This window comes from Pleurodeles waltl, chromosome 3_1 (genome assembly GCF_031143425.1).
Source record: "Pleurodeles waltl isolate 20211129_DDA chromosome 3_1, aPleWal1.hap1.20221129, whole genome shotgun sequence".
Taxonomy (NCBI): domain Eukaryota; kingdom Metazoa; phylum Chordata; class Amphibia; order Caudata; family Salamandridae; genus Pleurodeles; species Pleurodeles waltl.
The window spans coordinates 1,700,836,310-1,700,850,045 of NC_090440.1; the positions used below are offsets into that span (position 1 = coordinate 1,700,836,310).

At 43.8% G+C, this 13,736-nt stretch overlaps 1 long non-coding RNA gene across 1 annotated transcript in view; it reads right to left on the reverse strand.

The window, feature by feature from the left end:
• The window catches only part of LOC138283408 (uncharacterized), a 145,497-nt gene that overhangs the window by 97,671 nt on the left and 34,090 nt on the right, over positions 1–13,736 (reverse strand). The window lies entirely within an intron of this gene.

Sequence of the window (13,736 nt, forward strand, 5' to 3'; positions counted from 1 at the left end):
CTGAGGGTACTCACTGAGATACTTTGGCATATTGTCATAAAAATAAAGTACCTTTATTTTTAGTATATCTGTGTATTGTGTTTTCTTATGATATTGTGCATATGACACTAGTGGTACTGTAGGAGCTTCACTCGTCTCCTAGTTCAGCCTAAGCTGCTCTGCTAAGCTACCATTATCTATCAGCCTAAGCTGCTAGACACCCTATACACTAATAAGGGATACCTGGGCCTGGTGCAAGGTGTAAGTACCCCTTGGTACTCACTACAAGCCAGTCCAGCCTCCTACAGCTAGCCATAGTTCATCCTTCAAAATGTACCTGGATTTAGAAAGTGGTGTGAAGGTTAGGCTGTCCCATGTCTGTGGGTTGGAGTCTATAGATTGTACATGAAAAAGGGAATACCATTCCATGTTCTAGCCCAGGGTTATTGCATAACGTACTATCTAGGAAACTGCCCTGTCTTTGGTATTGTACATGCTCCTGAATGCTTTGAATCTTGTCTGGTAGCAGTTAGCGAGTACCAGAGCTTGGTGCTTGTTCTGAGAAAGCAGACTTCTATGGATTTCTGATAGAAAGGTGGTGATGTGATCCTTGGTGCAAGCCTGGAATGCAGTCTCCTATTTTTTTATTGTTTGAATTTAACTTGTAGGTATTAAGTGTGTGTGAAATATTTTGTTCCGCCGGTGAAGTTTGAGGAGTTTTGCCCACTCTGCATTCCACCTGGAGTGCAGAGTTCTTGCAAAACTCTGCCAGCCATGGCTTGGTGGAGTTTTTTCTCACACGCGGCTTGCCAACGCTAAGTTGCTGAGTGCAAGTGAGTATTTGCGTTTTAAGCACGATTTTCGGGTGCTAGAACGCCTTCTGGTAAGATTAACCAACGCGGTCCGTCACGGCAGGTCATGATCATTCATGTTGCCGCTCGAGTACAAATCTACTCCAGTGGAAGAAAGAAGCAGTGACCTCTGGCGTGCCATGTGGTGCCCTTCACACTGGTGCTAAAAATCAGCGCAAGCAGCGTGACACGCCTGAATTCTACTTGCTCATGGAACTCTGCCAAATTTCGCGGAGTTCTATGTAACTCTGCAGAATTCCACAGAGTGAAACTCCACGAGTTCCACCGAAGGCTAGTAGTAGTCTTTTTTCTTGTGAGGCTCTGTGAAAAATGCAGATTGCCCTCGAATATTATTCTTATAGCTATAATGAGCCAATGGAATAATTTCTGGACTGAAGTAATGCGTTCTCTTGGTTAAAGGTGGATGAATGCCATGTTGGCCTTAAGATTTTGTCTAGATCTGTTGTCCAATGCAGACTTCAGTCTCATGCACACCTGCTCTTCCATGCAGCTTGTCTGTCTAATGGGGTTCTTCCCCAAGCAGATTATCTAAGATTTAGTTCAGTACCTATTTACCCTATGCCTTTTGCACTCTATGTACCTGTATCCTAGCATTATTCATTATTTTCCTTCCACTTCTAATTCACCCCCTCTATTCTCACTTATCTCCCACTTTATTTCAATTCTATTTTTTCTCTGTTTCTTTCCTCATTTCCTTCGCTTCTTTTCCCTTTCCCACACTGATCATTCATGCTTGTCTATCTCCATTTCATCTGGTTTCAATCTTTTGCCACCCATCGCTCTCTCTTTCTCTCTTTGTAACCGTTTGCTTTCCATTGTCCCTTTCACTGTCTATCTCTCTTCCTGAACTTTTCTCTCAATTACCCTCACTTTTTCCTCTCTCTTTATGCATCACCTCTGTCTTTCTCTCATCTTTCTTGGCCTTCTAACCTAATGCATGTGGCTGTGGAGTGGTAGTTGGTTGTCTCTGCATGGCGCCGAGGGTGGGATGGAACCCTCTGCCCACTCCTTGTTAGGTGTCAGTCGTCTGATGCAAATGCGGTTGTGATTGACCTTTTGCGAGTACCAATTATTCTTCAAAAGGCTGTGTGTCACTGAAGCTAGTAAATATTCTGTAGTAGCTCCACCAGCTGTTCTAGTCTTGGCTCACAGATCCTGGTGATGGGTTAAAATCAGGCAAGTATTGGTTTGGGAAGTAGGGTTGTGTTGAGGTGACATGAAGGGTAGAGGGTGTGGCATGAGATGTAATTGAATTATCATTGCATGGAATGACAAACTGAGGTGGGATAATGTAGAGTTGTGAGAGATGTGTCTCAGAGATTTTTCTGGAATGAAAGACATTCTGAGGTGGCTTGGATATTATAATCCAGCAGGGCGCTTGCTTTAGGGTATCCCTCTTCATTACTGCCTGTCACCGCAGGCACCTTACCTAACCTTCAGATACCAGTGCTTTTTTCTTCTAGCTCATTTGTTTCAGTCTTTCCTCCTAGCTACCCAACACATGACGTTTCAGCATACGTCTTCCTTTTTTTTTTAGGTCTGATGTTAGCCAAAACATTTTGATTTTACTGAAAGTATAGCTAATCTGTTGTTCTCGTTCACATTTTCTTCTGCCCTCTACAGCAAACAGAAAGAGGAAGTGGGTCAATGCACTTGAACCAATGGCTCATGTCACTGTGAGTCAACATATTCTGCTCTTTCACAAGTAGCACATCCACACACAAAGTAGTTCCAATCACTGCCAGGGACTACTATGCCAATGTGTGCTTTTTGAGACCAAAAATATTTTTGTCTTTAGCTTAAATTTTTTAAAATCTTAGCAAGGGTCTAAGCAGATCCCTTCAACAATACAATTTTACAAAAATCATGACAAAGCAAATCAAGCATTGACAAAGTCAAAGCGCTCAAAGTATGGAGAAGCAATACTCCAACAGATAATACTAACCTACTTATGCTTGCTACTACTCCTGGGTTATAGGCCATTAAAAAGTACTCTCCAGCTACCTCTGTCCTAGGCTTTTCTTTCAATCTGACTCCAGGTGTAACCCATTTCTTGCAGTCAACCTTGAGGCCTCAGCGCCAGGTGTTTCTTGGCCTTCCTGTTTTCCTTTTCCCTTTAGGGTTCCAGGTCAGTGCTTGCCTGGTGATGTTTGATGCACGCTTACAGAGGGTGTGACCTATCCAGCCCACGTCTTTTCATGATTTCTTCATGAGCAGGGATTTGGAAGGTGTGCTGGCATAGGTCGTTGTTGCTGATGGAGTTTGGCCAGCGGATTTGGAGGATTTTCCTCTGGCAGGTGTAGATGAAGGTCGAACTTTGTTGGTGATGATCACTATTGACTGCCAAGATTCTACTCCATACTAAAGAGCTGTTTTACATTGGCGTTGAAAAGCCTGATCTTGGTTTGCAGCTCTAATTCCTTGGAGCTCCACATCTTCTTTGGCTTAATGAAGGCAGCCCTTGTTTTGCCTATTCTTACCTTAACGTTGTTGTCAGTGCCGTCCTGCCTGTCTCTGACAATGCCCAGGTAAGTGAAGACCTCAACCTCTTCCAGTGCATCACCTGCAAGAGTGACTGCATTTGTTCTGGCTGTGTTAGCCTTTAGGAGCTTGGTTTTTCCCCGGTGAATGCTGAGGTCAAGTTGTGCTGATGTGGCTGCCACCCTGACAGTCTTTTCTTGCATCTGCAGATGGATATCAGAGAGTAGGGCCAGGTCGTCTGCAAAGTCCAGGTTGTTGAACTGCATCCAAGGTGTCCACTGGATCCCATTTCTTCTCCTTGCTGTGGATGTCTCCATGATCCAGACTATGGCAAGCAAGAAGAGAAAAGGCAAGAGGAAACAACCCGGGTAGACTCTGGTTCTCACTTGAAAGGCCACTGTGAGTAGTCCTCCATGGACGGTCTTGCAGGTCATTACCCTGTAAACGTTTGTGATAATTTTTATTAGTTTGTCTGGTGCACTGTAGTGGTAGAGGCGTTTCTAAAGGGTTTCTCTGTCCACTCTGTTAAATGTCTTCTCATAGTCAATGAAGTTGACATAGAGGGGGGGGTGTTCCATTCCATCGACTGGCCAATGATGATGCATAGTGGTGCAGTCTGGTCTGCACTGGCTTTATCTTTGAGGAAGTCAGTTTGCTGACCTCACAACTGTGTGTTGACTTGTTCCTTACTTCAGTTCAGGTTGATTCTGGTGAACACTTTGCCTGGGGTTGATAGGAGAGTTATCCCTCTGTAGTCCGCAGTTACTTAAGTCACCTTTCTTGACAAGATATCCCTCCATCCTGTCTGATGACGCCCTTTCTTCTTCCCAGATCCTTCCAATCACGGGGTGGAGCAAGGCTACTGATGTTGCAATCTCTGCCTTCAGTGCCTTTTCAAGAATGTTGTCTGGTCCTGCTGCCCTCCCATTTCTCAGATGTTTGATGGCTTACCATATTTTCTTACTTGGTTAGTCTGCTGCAGTTGATTGGCAAGTCCTTGTCAGCTGGCTATATTTCTGGTGGTGACTGCAGCATGGGCTGGTTCAGCAGTTCTTCAAAGTGCCCCACCCATCTTCGTTGTTGGCTGTCATTACCTATGATTGTTTTTCCAGCTTTGTCTGTAACAGGTATTTCTGGCTTGCTGCACCTACTGGAGAGTTTCCTTGTTTTGTTGCTGAGTTCATTCAAGTTTCCATGGGGTGCTGCTTCCTGGGCTTCTGTGGCAAGACCACTGATGAATCTTTGCTTGTTTGCTCTTAAGCTTCTCTTTGCTTCCTTATTGGTTTTGGTGTATTCAACTTGAACTTTCACTTTTTCTGCTCTGGTTTGGCTGGTGTTGACTGCAGCTTTCTTTTTCTTTCTCTCTTGGATTTTGTGGAGAGTCTTGGTGGGGATCCATTCTTTTTGCTACTGTTTCTTGGGACTCCATACCTCCTGGCATGTTGATGTCACTGTTTCTTTGAACTTCTACCACTAATGTTCTACTGGGTCCCTGTCATCCTCAACTTCTTGAAGGACTTGAAACTTGTTACTGAAGGTGACTGACCATTCATTTTCTGTGCATCTTTGAGGCGGGTGGCCACAACAAGGTGATGGTCCGATACCATGTCCGCTCCTCTTATCACTCTCATATCCTGCAGGGACTTCCAGAATATCTTGGCAATACAGATATGGCCAATCTGATTCTCCTTTGAATGGTCTGCTGAGACCCACATTGCCATGTGTATATATTGTGGGGGAGTACCCTATCGCCTCTCACCAGACAGTTCAGGGCACAGAGATCTGCAAGCCTTTCACCATTCTCATTCATGTTGCCAAGGGCATAGTTGCCCATTATTTTTTTGTACGCAGTGTTGTGACTTCCCATCTTGGCTTTGAGGTTCCCCATTAGTATGGTGATGTCTCTCTCAAGGCATTTCTCTAGGATGGACTAGAGTCTGTTGTAAAATTCTTCTTTTTTCTTTTCTGTGCTGTCATTGTTAGGTGCAGAGCACTGGATAACATTCATGTTGATCCTCTTTTTCTTTGTGAGGAAGGTCGCTGGGATGATTCTGGGACCATGGGCTTCCCATCTAATCAGAGCTCCCTTGGTTGCTGGCATCAGCATCAGTGCTACTCCCTGATTATGTGGGCGTTCTCTTCCTCATGCCTAGAATATAGCAGCACTACTCCGGCAGCCAGTCTTTTCTGTCCGGACTGTGTCCATCTGGTCACGCTGTTGCCAATCAGGACAAGGTTGTATTTTTTTAATCTCCGCTGCCACTTGGTCTGTCTTACCTGTGTTGTTCATGGTCTTCCATAGGGACATTCTATGTCCCTATGGTAATGGTCTTGGTCGAAAGAAGGTGGATCAGCTATGTGGCTTACAGGGATCTCTGGCTTTCACCACAAGGAGGCATAGCTCCCTGTGAAGGAGATTCCTCTCTCCCCAATGCCGGAATCTCTTTTGGGCTTTTGGTTGATGTTTCTGTATCTAGGGTTTTTTGTACATGGTGGGGTAGCTAGCCCCACACATAACCCTGATCCTTTCGCAGCTGAGCTTGGGACCGGCCATGGCAGAGTTCCAACAGATAATATAAAGTATATAATTTAATAGTTTCTTAAGTGCAAACAAAGTGTCCATATCAAGGAGACAGAAGAAACCAAATTCTAAGATCCAAAAGGGGCTACAGAGATTTGAGGCAGGCTTACTTAGAAACCGGGAAGGCTTTTGGGGATATGTGGCATAGACCCTGGACTGATTCCTCCGAAGAGCAGAAAGTGTGGTAAAGTCTTTCACAAGTTAGTCACCTTTTGCTGGTCATAAAAAATACCCAAAGCCCCCTCACATATGGGACCTCTCCCCATCTCTGTACCAATATCTCTGTTTTTAATTTAGGCCATAAGCCTCCCTGAAATAACTATTATCATATCAAATCTCTATCAGAAAAGTTAAATCAAAATCTCTGAAATGGCTAACCTCTCCCCAGAGCTTGTGGAACACGACGCCAATATTGAAAATGAGAATGTATGCCCTTTTCTAGCAGGGTTTTCCTGAAATTATGCTTCCAATCCTGGGCCATTTGCCAAGGTTGTCTGGCACCTCCTGTCAATTTTAGTTAAAATGCATTTTTTTCTCACAGTCTGTCGCCTTGTATGCTTTAGAATAGTGGCTGCACAGCAGGCATTTGTGCAGCAGAGTAAATACCTGTCCTCATCACCCCTAGTCACCTAGCTGGTGAGATAAAAATATGAGCAATCCTAATAAGAATTCATCCAGATGGTTTCTGCATTCTCCTATTGCGATCTGACAAGCTAGGTGGTAATTATCCTTGGCCATGTACCCCATGTCTGGTCTCCATATTCTACCAAATTTCCCATGATTTAAGTGCTTATTAAATGTGTTCGTGGGATAGAATATTCCACATTTGCACCAGCTACATTGTTTCATTGTGGAAAGTGGGTGAGGGATGTGGCTCTCTACCCCATAGGAATGCAAGCACACCTCTGCTCCCACAAATATAATTTTATACCTACCGTAAGGAGATGGCAGAGATAAAATATTGCGATTTGTATTGTATTGTATATTTGCTGTCAAAATGATATTATTTTGAGTACCACACCCATATTTGAAACAGGTCTCTGATATCCCCACAGTTCCTCTGACCCAGTTATCTACTTTTTTTGAGCAGATGGGTCTGTAGTGCTCATTTTGTCTGTCAGTGACCCTTTACTAGATGTTAATGGTCTACAAGGTGGGAAATTACAACCAGTCTTCCTGGGAACCCAGTCACCCTGCCCAAGAAAGGAAGAACGTCCAGGGTGCAAAAATCTTGAGCACATTAGCCCTGTGGGTTGATTCTGCATGTTGGGTTTTCCCAGCCAAAAGGAAGACATCCGATAATATTAAAATATTCAACACTTACTAATTCCTTTCCTAGTGTGTTTAAAATCAGTTAAAGGACTGCTCTCTGATATGTATGTCTCCAAGGCTTTTCTTACACCCATTTATGTTTCTCTTCTACAGGACAAACCTTCATCTCATAGGGCCTAATCAGCAATCAATCAATCAATCAATCAAAACATTTGTAAAGCACACTACTCACCCGCTAGGGTCTAAAGGCGCTGAGAGAGCAAAATATCTGTGTTAAAACAGCAGCACTTGTCAGACACAAGCATGGCAAGAGTATGCACACAACACAGCTCCACGCCATTTAATTGCTATGCACCGTCCATACCAATAGCACATCCACAAAAAGACTTCCATGCACATCACTACACAACAACGATGCACACTAGACAAAACCCACGCAATTGTCATGTGCAAACCTCAGATAAAAGCCAAATTAATAAGATACATGTTTGCTACTTCACCAGTACATATAGATTAAGTTGTACTCACACCTTACAGTACATTATAAGGAAACATAAGGCACAGCCTTGACAGCATTGCTTGCACAACATGATTTCAAGCTATATAACTAGCTAAGAACAGGAACACCTGTGCAATCGCTACTGACACACCTACATCCTCCAAGCATTAGTTATATTAAACAGGCTGTAGAAACCCCCAACAACCACATACACATTAGTATATCATCAAATTCACAGATGTCAAAGACGCATACTACACAACAAACAACTGAGGCCAAGCAATGGACAACTGTACACCCCAGCAGCAGAACAAACAATGGAAGTGTCCTTTTGCACACACATCCATTCACAAACCAGTACACTCAGAACCATAACAGGATCCGACTAGTCACGTACAATTAGATCCATCACTAAACAATGCATTTATCTACAAACTCTGCCAGCCAATATCTAAATTTAAGTAACTCAGCCTAAACAAGACAAAATACAATCTAACCAAAGACCAACAGACTGCTGACTCCAGTCAGTATGAATTCAAGAACCCAAATGGACACTGAGATTTCAAAAGTGTTTCAAGACAATACTATTGGTGGTAGTGTGCTACACAAACACACTTAACATCACATAATTCTCAAACATACCTCAAACAAGTGTTGTACCCAAACAATGACAAAAACCTTTGCATATACAAATCTTTCCATCCTGGCAAGGTGGTCTTTTGTCTGAGACCCAACTTCTAAGAGTGTTTGTGACTTTTTGCCTGTAAGAAATTTCTAGTATTATTTGGAGTGGGCGACGGCCCACCTCAATGAATAATAACAACTCTTGTCAGGGTGTACCCTTAAAGTCACTAAATTAACCTGCTGTCAACTCCTGTGTAGCTATGGCACACAACAGACAGGCTTAACTTAGGGCAATGTGTAAACTATTTATGATGTATCAAAATAGTTATATAGGCACAACAACAACCTATACAAATCCCAACGTGCATTAGAGAACTGAAGAAAAAAATAGTGAAGAAAATGACACCAAAATAACAAAAATCCAGGAAGGGGAACTAGGGATGTGACTTTTTAGATGTCAGTGAAAATAGTGCCAAAAAGCACACAGTGCCAATGGTAGCCAATGGATGTGGCAGACTGGGACCTAGGCACGATTTGAGGATGACTGCAATGGATTCCTGGTTGTGGTGAACTCCGCAAGTCACAAACTTTCAAAAATGTTTAAGTTCAAACCTAAAAAGAGACTTTGTCATTTTTTGAAAGAGGAAAGCCTTCTCTGAGTGGGGCAAGGCTGATATTGTACCCGTTGCTGTGGAACTAAAGGTCAGATACTCAAAGAAGGTTGGTCCCACTGACTTTCTAGAGTGGTTCTTTCCAAACGTTTTAGAAAAATGGCCCACTTTTTTAGAACAACAAACTTTTGTGACCCACCTTGCTTTAATGAACATGAGGGGAGGGAGGCAATTGTTTAATGTAACTAAAGCATTGTGTGGTAATGTTCTGTCATTTACAGGTAGCACATTGTTCATTAAATGGGCACTACATTTGCACAGACATACAGTTTTATCGCTAAAACTATACTGCACACAAATGATAATGTGTTGAAATCAGGTTTCATTAAAAATATACTACTTGTGTGTCGCCACATGAAGTGTCTTTGTTTGTTTTGATCCTATTACAGTTTTTGTTTCCATCAAACTTCAGAATGAAAAAAATGTGATTCATATTTGCTTTCCTATTTGCTGAATGTGTATAATTCATTTACATTTTGTTGTTTGTTAGAAAAAATAAAATCCTACTTCCTTTCCTTTCATAAGCGTTATTCTCCAGTAAGATTATCATAGAATTTACTTTAGTTTTCTTTCTCTATCTGCAGTCAGAGGGATTTGTAAACACCCATACTCATGTTAAGAAGTCAAGCAGCAATTTGTCACAAGTTATAGTCTGATATTTGACCTCTGTGTTTGAAGTGCAGCAAATGTGACAAGGCAAATAAAGACTTTAAAGGCGCACTATGGGCCTCATTACGAGTTTGGTGGTCACCCCCAAACCTGTGTCCCAAGGACTGCAACATCTATTTTTTGCCCGACATTACAGGTACCTGAGTCTAACCTTGCCACTCCTGACAATGATGGCCCTGTAACCACCGAGAGTGAGCACACTGTACCAGGGGCACGTGGGGGCAGGGTGTGTGGGAGGGATGCTATGGGCCAGAGAATGGGGACAAGGGACACAATTGACAAGGAAACCATCTCCCAAGTCCCGGAAGCCTACCAAAGTTCCCAAGGCATGATGGACCAAGTCATCACCAAGTTGGGGGACAATCAAACGTTGCAGAGGGACCACCACCAGAAAGTCATGGTGCAGTAGCAGGAACAAAATGTCCAATTGGCTTCCATTGCAAGGGTGCTGAGGGAGCTGAATACCACCCTGATTAGGTTTTGTACCCCACATCTGGCCCCTTCCACTAGCAATGAAACATCAGCCCCTTCCACATCTGCGGCTGTTAGTGGAATGGAGGCTCTGCCCGGGGACGGGCATGCTTCTGACACCCCTCCCTCTGTAGCTGAAGAACCCCCCGCAAACGTGGACGTCCAACCAGACATCCAGCAGGAGCAGATGCCAAGACCAAACCCACTTCCAGGAAGTGAACCTCTACTGAACGGTTCCCCTTGTGTGCCACAGATACACCCTGTTGACTGTTCTGAAACCTAACTTCATTTTCCCATGGTACAAGCGCACTGGACTTATGTATCCAACTGGTGTAGCAGCTACCCCCGATGATGTCATCCACCATGACTTTACCTATCACATATTTTTATAGTCACATATATTCTTTTGATATGCACAATACATCAAACAAAGGTCCTATGAATGTGTCTTTTACCAGACATGTATAATAGTCATGCATGCCAACTCTGGTCTGATTGTGTGCCTCTGAATTGTAAACCCCTTGGTACAGACATTAGACGGGTACTCCATCAGCAGGAGACTCATTTCAACAGAAGTGTAACAGGACAGATTTCCAATAGGTTGATATTTAGTTCCACACACATTTATAGGTAGAATTGCAAACAGCGCATTGAGCATGATGGAGAGTAGCATCAGGATGTAGGCTAAGGTGTCAGACATTGCAAAAACACAGGATACAGAAGTCAGGTTCATGGTACAGTTAATACAAGGCAGGAGCCACACTGATAGGTCCTCTGTATCACCTGGTATAGCCTCATCACATACCCATACCAGAGCTTCAAATTCACATATCCCATGGAACATACATAGATGTTTACTGAAGTACCCAGTCCTGAAACCTTTCACTTACATTGGTCCCATACTTGTAGGATTGTCACTCACCTATGACAAAATACAGTGACATGCACATTGGTCTGCAAAGTATGAACACAATGACAGCTAGGTCCAATGTAGCTCACAAACTACTAAACCCATTGCGAAGCCAGAGCCTATGTTCCAACATTTACACATGAGGCAGACATTTCTCCAGACACAAAATACACCATTTGACAACCTCCTGTACCCAACAGGTGAAAGAAACAGGAGAACACTTTTCCACCCCAATGTCCGGACGGTCTAACAATCTCAGTTACACCCAAATTACACAACATAAATATCACCTGGTTTCAGACATGTCCACGTCTGTCAGCAATTCCCATTTGCTTCTGACACTGTCTTACATTAGCCAAGGTTTCAGAGCCAAACAGGATCTAGGGCAATCTGTGAGTGAAAGGGAAAAGGGATAGCACAACACAATCCTCACATTAGAGACGGCATGTCCAGAAGTGTAAGTTTGTTTCTGTTGTTACAATACATGATACTGTAGACCACTCTGTCCTGTACACAATGAAAACTTTCAGTCTGCATTCACAACTAACTCATAGGCATTGGAGCTCATTACACCCTCACTGATGATGCAAGAAAGGAGGTGTCATGCTACCCATCAATATCTGCTTGCACAATTACATCAGAACAAAATTACAACTTCACATACCTATTAGTCAGTTGAAGTACTGATTGATGAGATCTGCCCTAGAGTCTCCTGCTTCATCTTCCTCTAGCTCTTCACCACCTGGCATTTCTGCATTTCCACCCACAGGTACTGCTGCTTCCCCCTCAACTGGTATTAATGGGATCTGACATCTCAGGGCAAGATTGTGGAGCAGGCAACTATAGTTTGACATACATTGGTGGGTGAGTAGAGGAGTGCTCCTCCTGATAAGTCCAAGCACCTAAATCGTGTCTTCATGAACTCAATCGTCAGCTCAACTACATGCCTTGTCCTCCCGTGGGCCTCATTATAGCAGACTTCCCCTGGCATGGTTGGGTACCCTTCTGGTGTCAATAGCCAAGGATGGTTTGGATAGCCAGAGTCACCTGTGAACAAAATGTAGAACAACACAAACATGTATGTGGGACATGCAACATTGTGATGGCAGGAAACATACATTGCAAACACATATTTCAGTTGTAACTTACCAAACAGCCAGGCCCTCTCTGTGTGGAGTTGTGTCATTAGCAGTGGGACATTGCTGTTCCGCACGATGAAGGAATCGTGGACCGATCCTGGATACTTTGCTGTGTCTTGTGAAATGTACTGGTCTGCAAGATACAGCACCTGAACCTTGATGGAGTGGTAGTTTTTCCTGTTCCTGTACACCTGTTCATATGCACTGGGGGGAACCACGGCTATATGGGTGCCACCAATGGTTCCATTCACATGTGGAATGTGACCTATTGCATAAACGTCAGCCTTCACATAGGCCAAATCTGCTCTTTGGGGAATCCTGATGTAGCTGTCCGGGTGTTCCAAGAATGCACACAGAACATCCTTCAAAGTCAGACTGCACATGGGCTGAGACATCCCTGCAGTGAGAGCCACTGTATTCTGAAAGGAGCCAGTGGACAGGAAGTGTAGCACTGACAAGACTTGAGCAATGGGAGGTATGCTATAGGGATTACGAATGGCAGGTAACAGATCTGGCTCCAACTATTCACAAAGATCCATGATAGTAGCACAGTTCAGATGATATGTCTGAACACAATGTTTTTCCTCCATAGTGTGCAGGTCTACTAGTGGACGGTACACTGGTGGTCGTCTTCCTCTCCTCATGGCAAAGTAACTACGTGAAAACATGTAAACATACTATGTGACATGCAGCATGCTCCCATCAAGTACAGTTTCAAAAACATACACATAACAGCTGTCGAGGATGGCTACTATCACTGACATATACAGTGCAGCACATAGCTACGCATCCGGTGACACCCTCCTTGGTCCACTATGCCTCAAATAAATATGGTATTCCACTTAATAATTCATCTCTTACTGTGCATGTTTGTAAGACGAATCATCTAGACATGTGTCACACATATTTTGGGACATTATCGGCAATTTTGAAGCACGTAGGAACCGCTGAGCAATTGAACATTACTGTCACCACATGTCCTCCAACAACACTACTTTGACAGCACAAATGCACTAAAAGTCACCTAGACATGAGGGCAGGACCAACAAATGTACTGCACAATATGGGGCACCGTTAATGACACAGATAATTTTACACTTCCATACATGAAATGTGTTCAAAATGGCAGCCGTCTTACCTACTGTATTGGACATGTGGAAGTGACCTAAGTCTGCCGGCGGAAGTCGTCATGGTGGTAGGCGGTCACAACCACCGTGTAATTTGCCATTGGAACACATTGCTGCCATTTGCGGACCTGGGCCAGTGACGATGTGCCGGCAGTGATGGTCATCTGCATGGCGGGCATGACCCCCATTTTCTGCAGCATTGCTCACTTGACTCCTGCCACTGCTGCCACCAAGAGCTCCACAACCTGAGCTGCTGTGTACTGCCTCTGAGAGCTATCCTGCCATGCCCTGCAGGTGATAGGGCCCCCGCCTTCACCCCTGAAGAGCTGGAGAAGCTAGTGGAGAAGGTCCTACCTCTGTACGAACAGCTATATGGTGCACCAGAGAAGCAGGTAAGTCCAATGTCATACCAATGTGTGATAGGTGTGATGAATGAAGGTG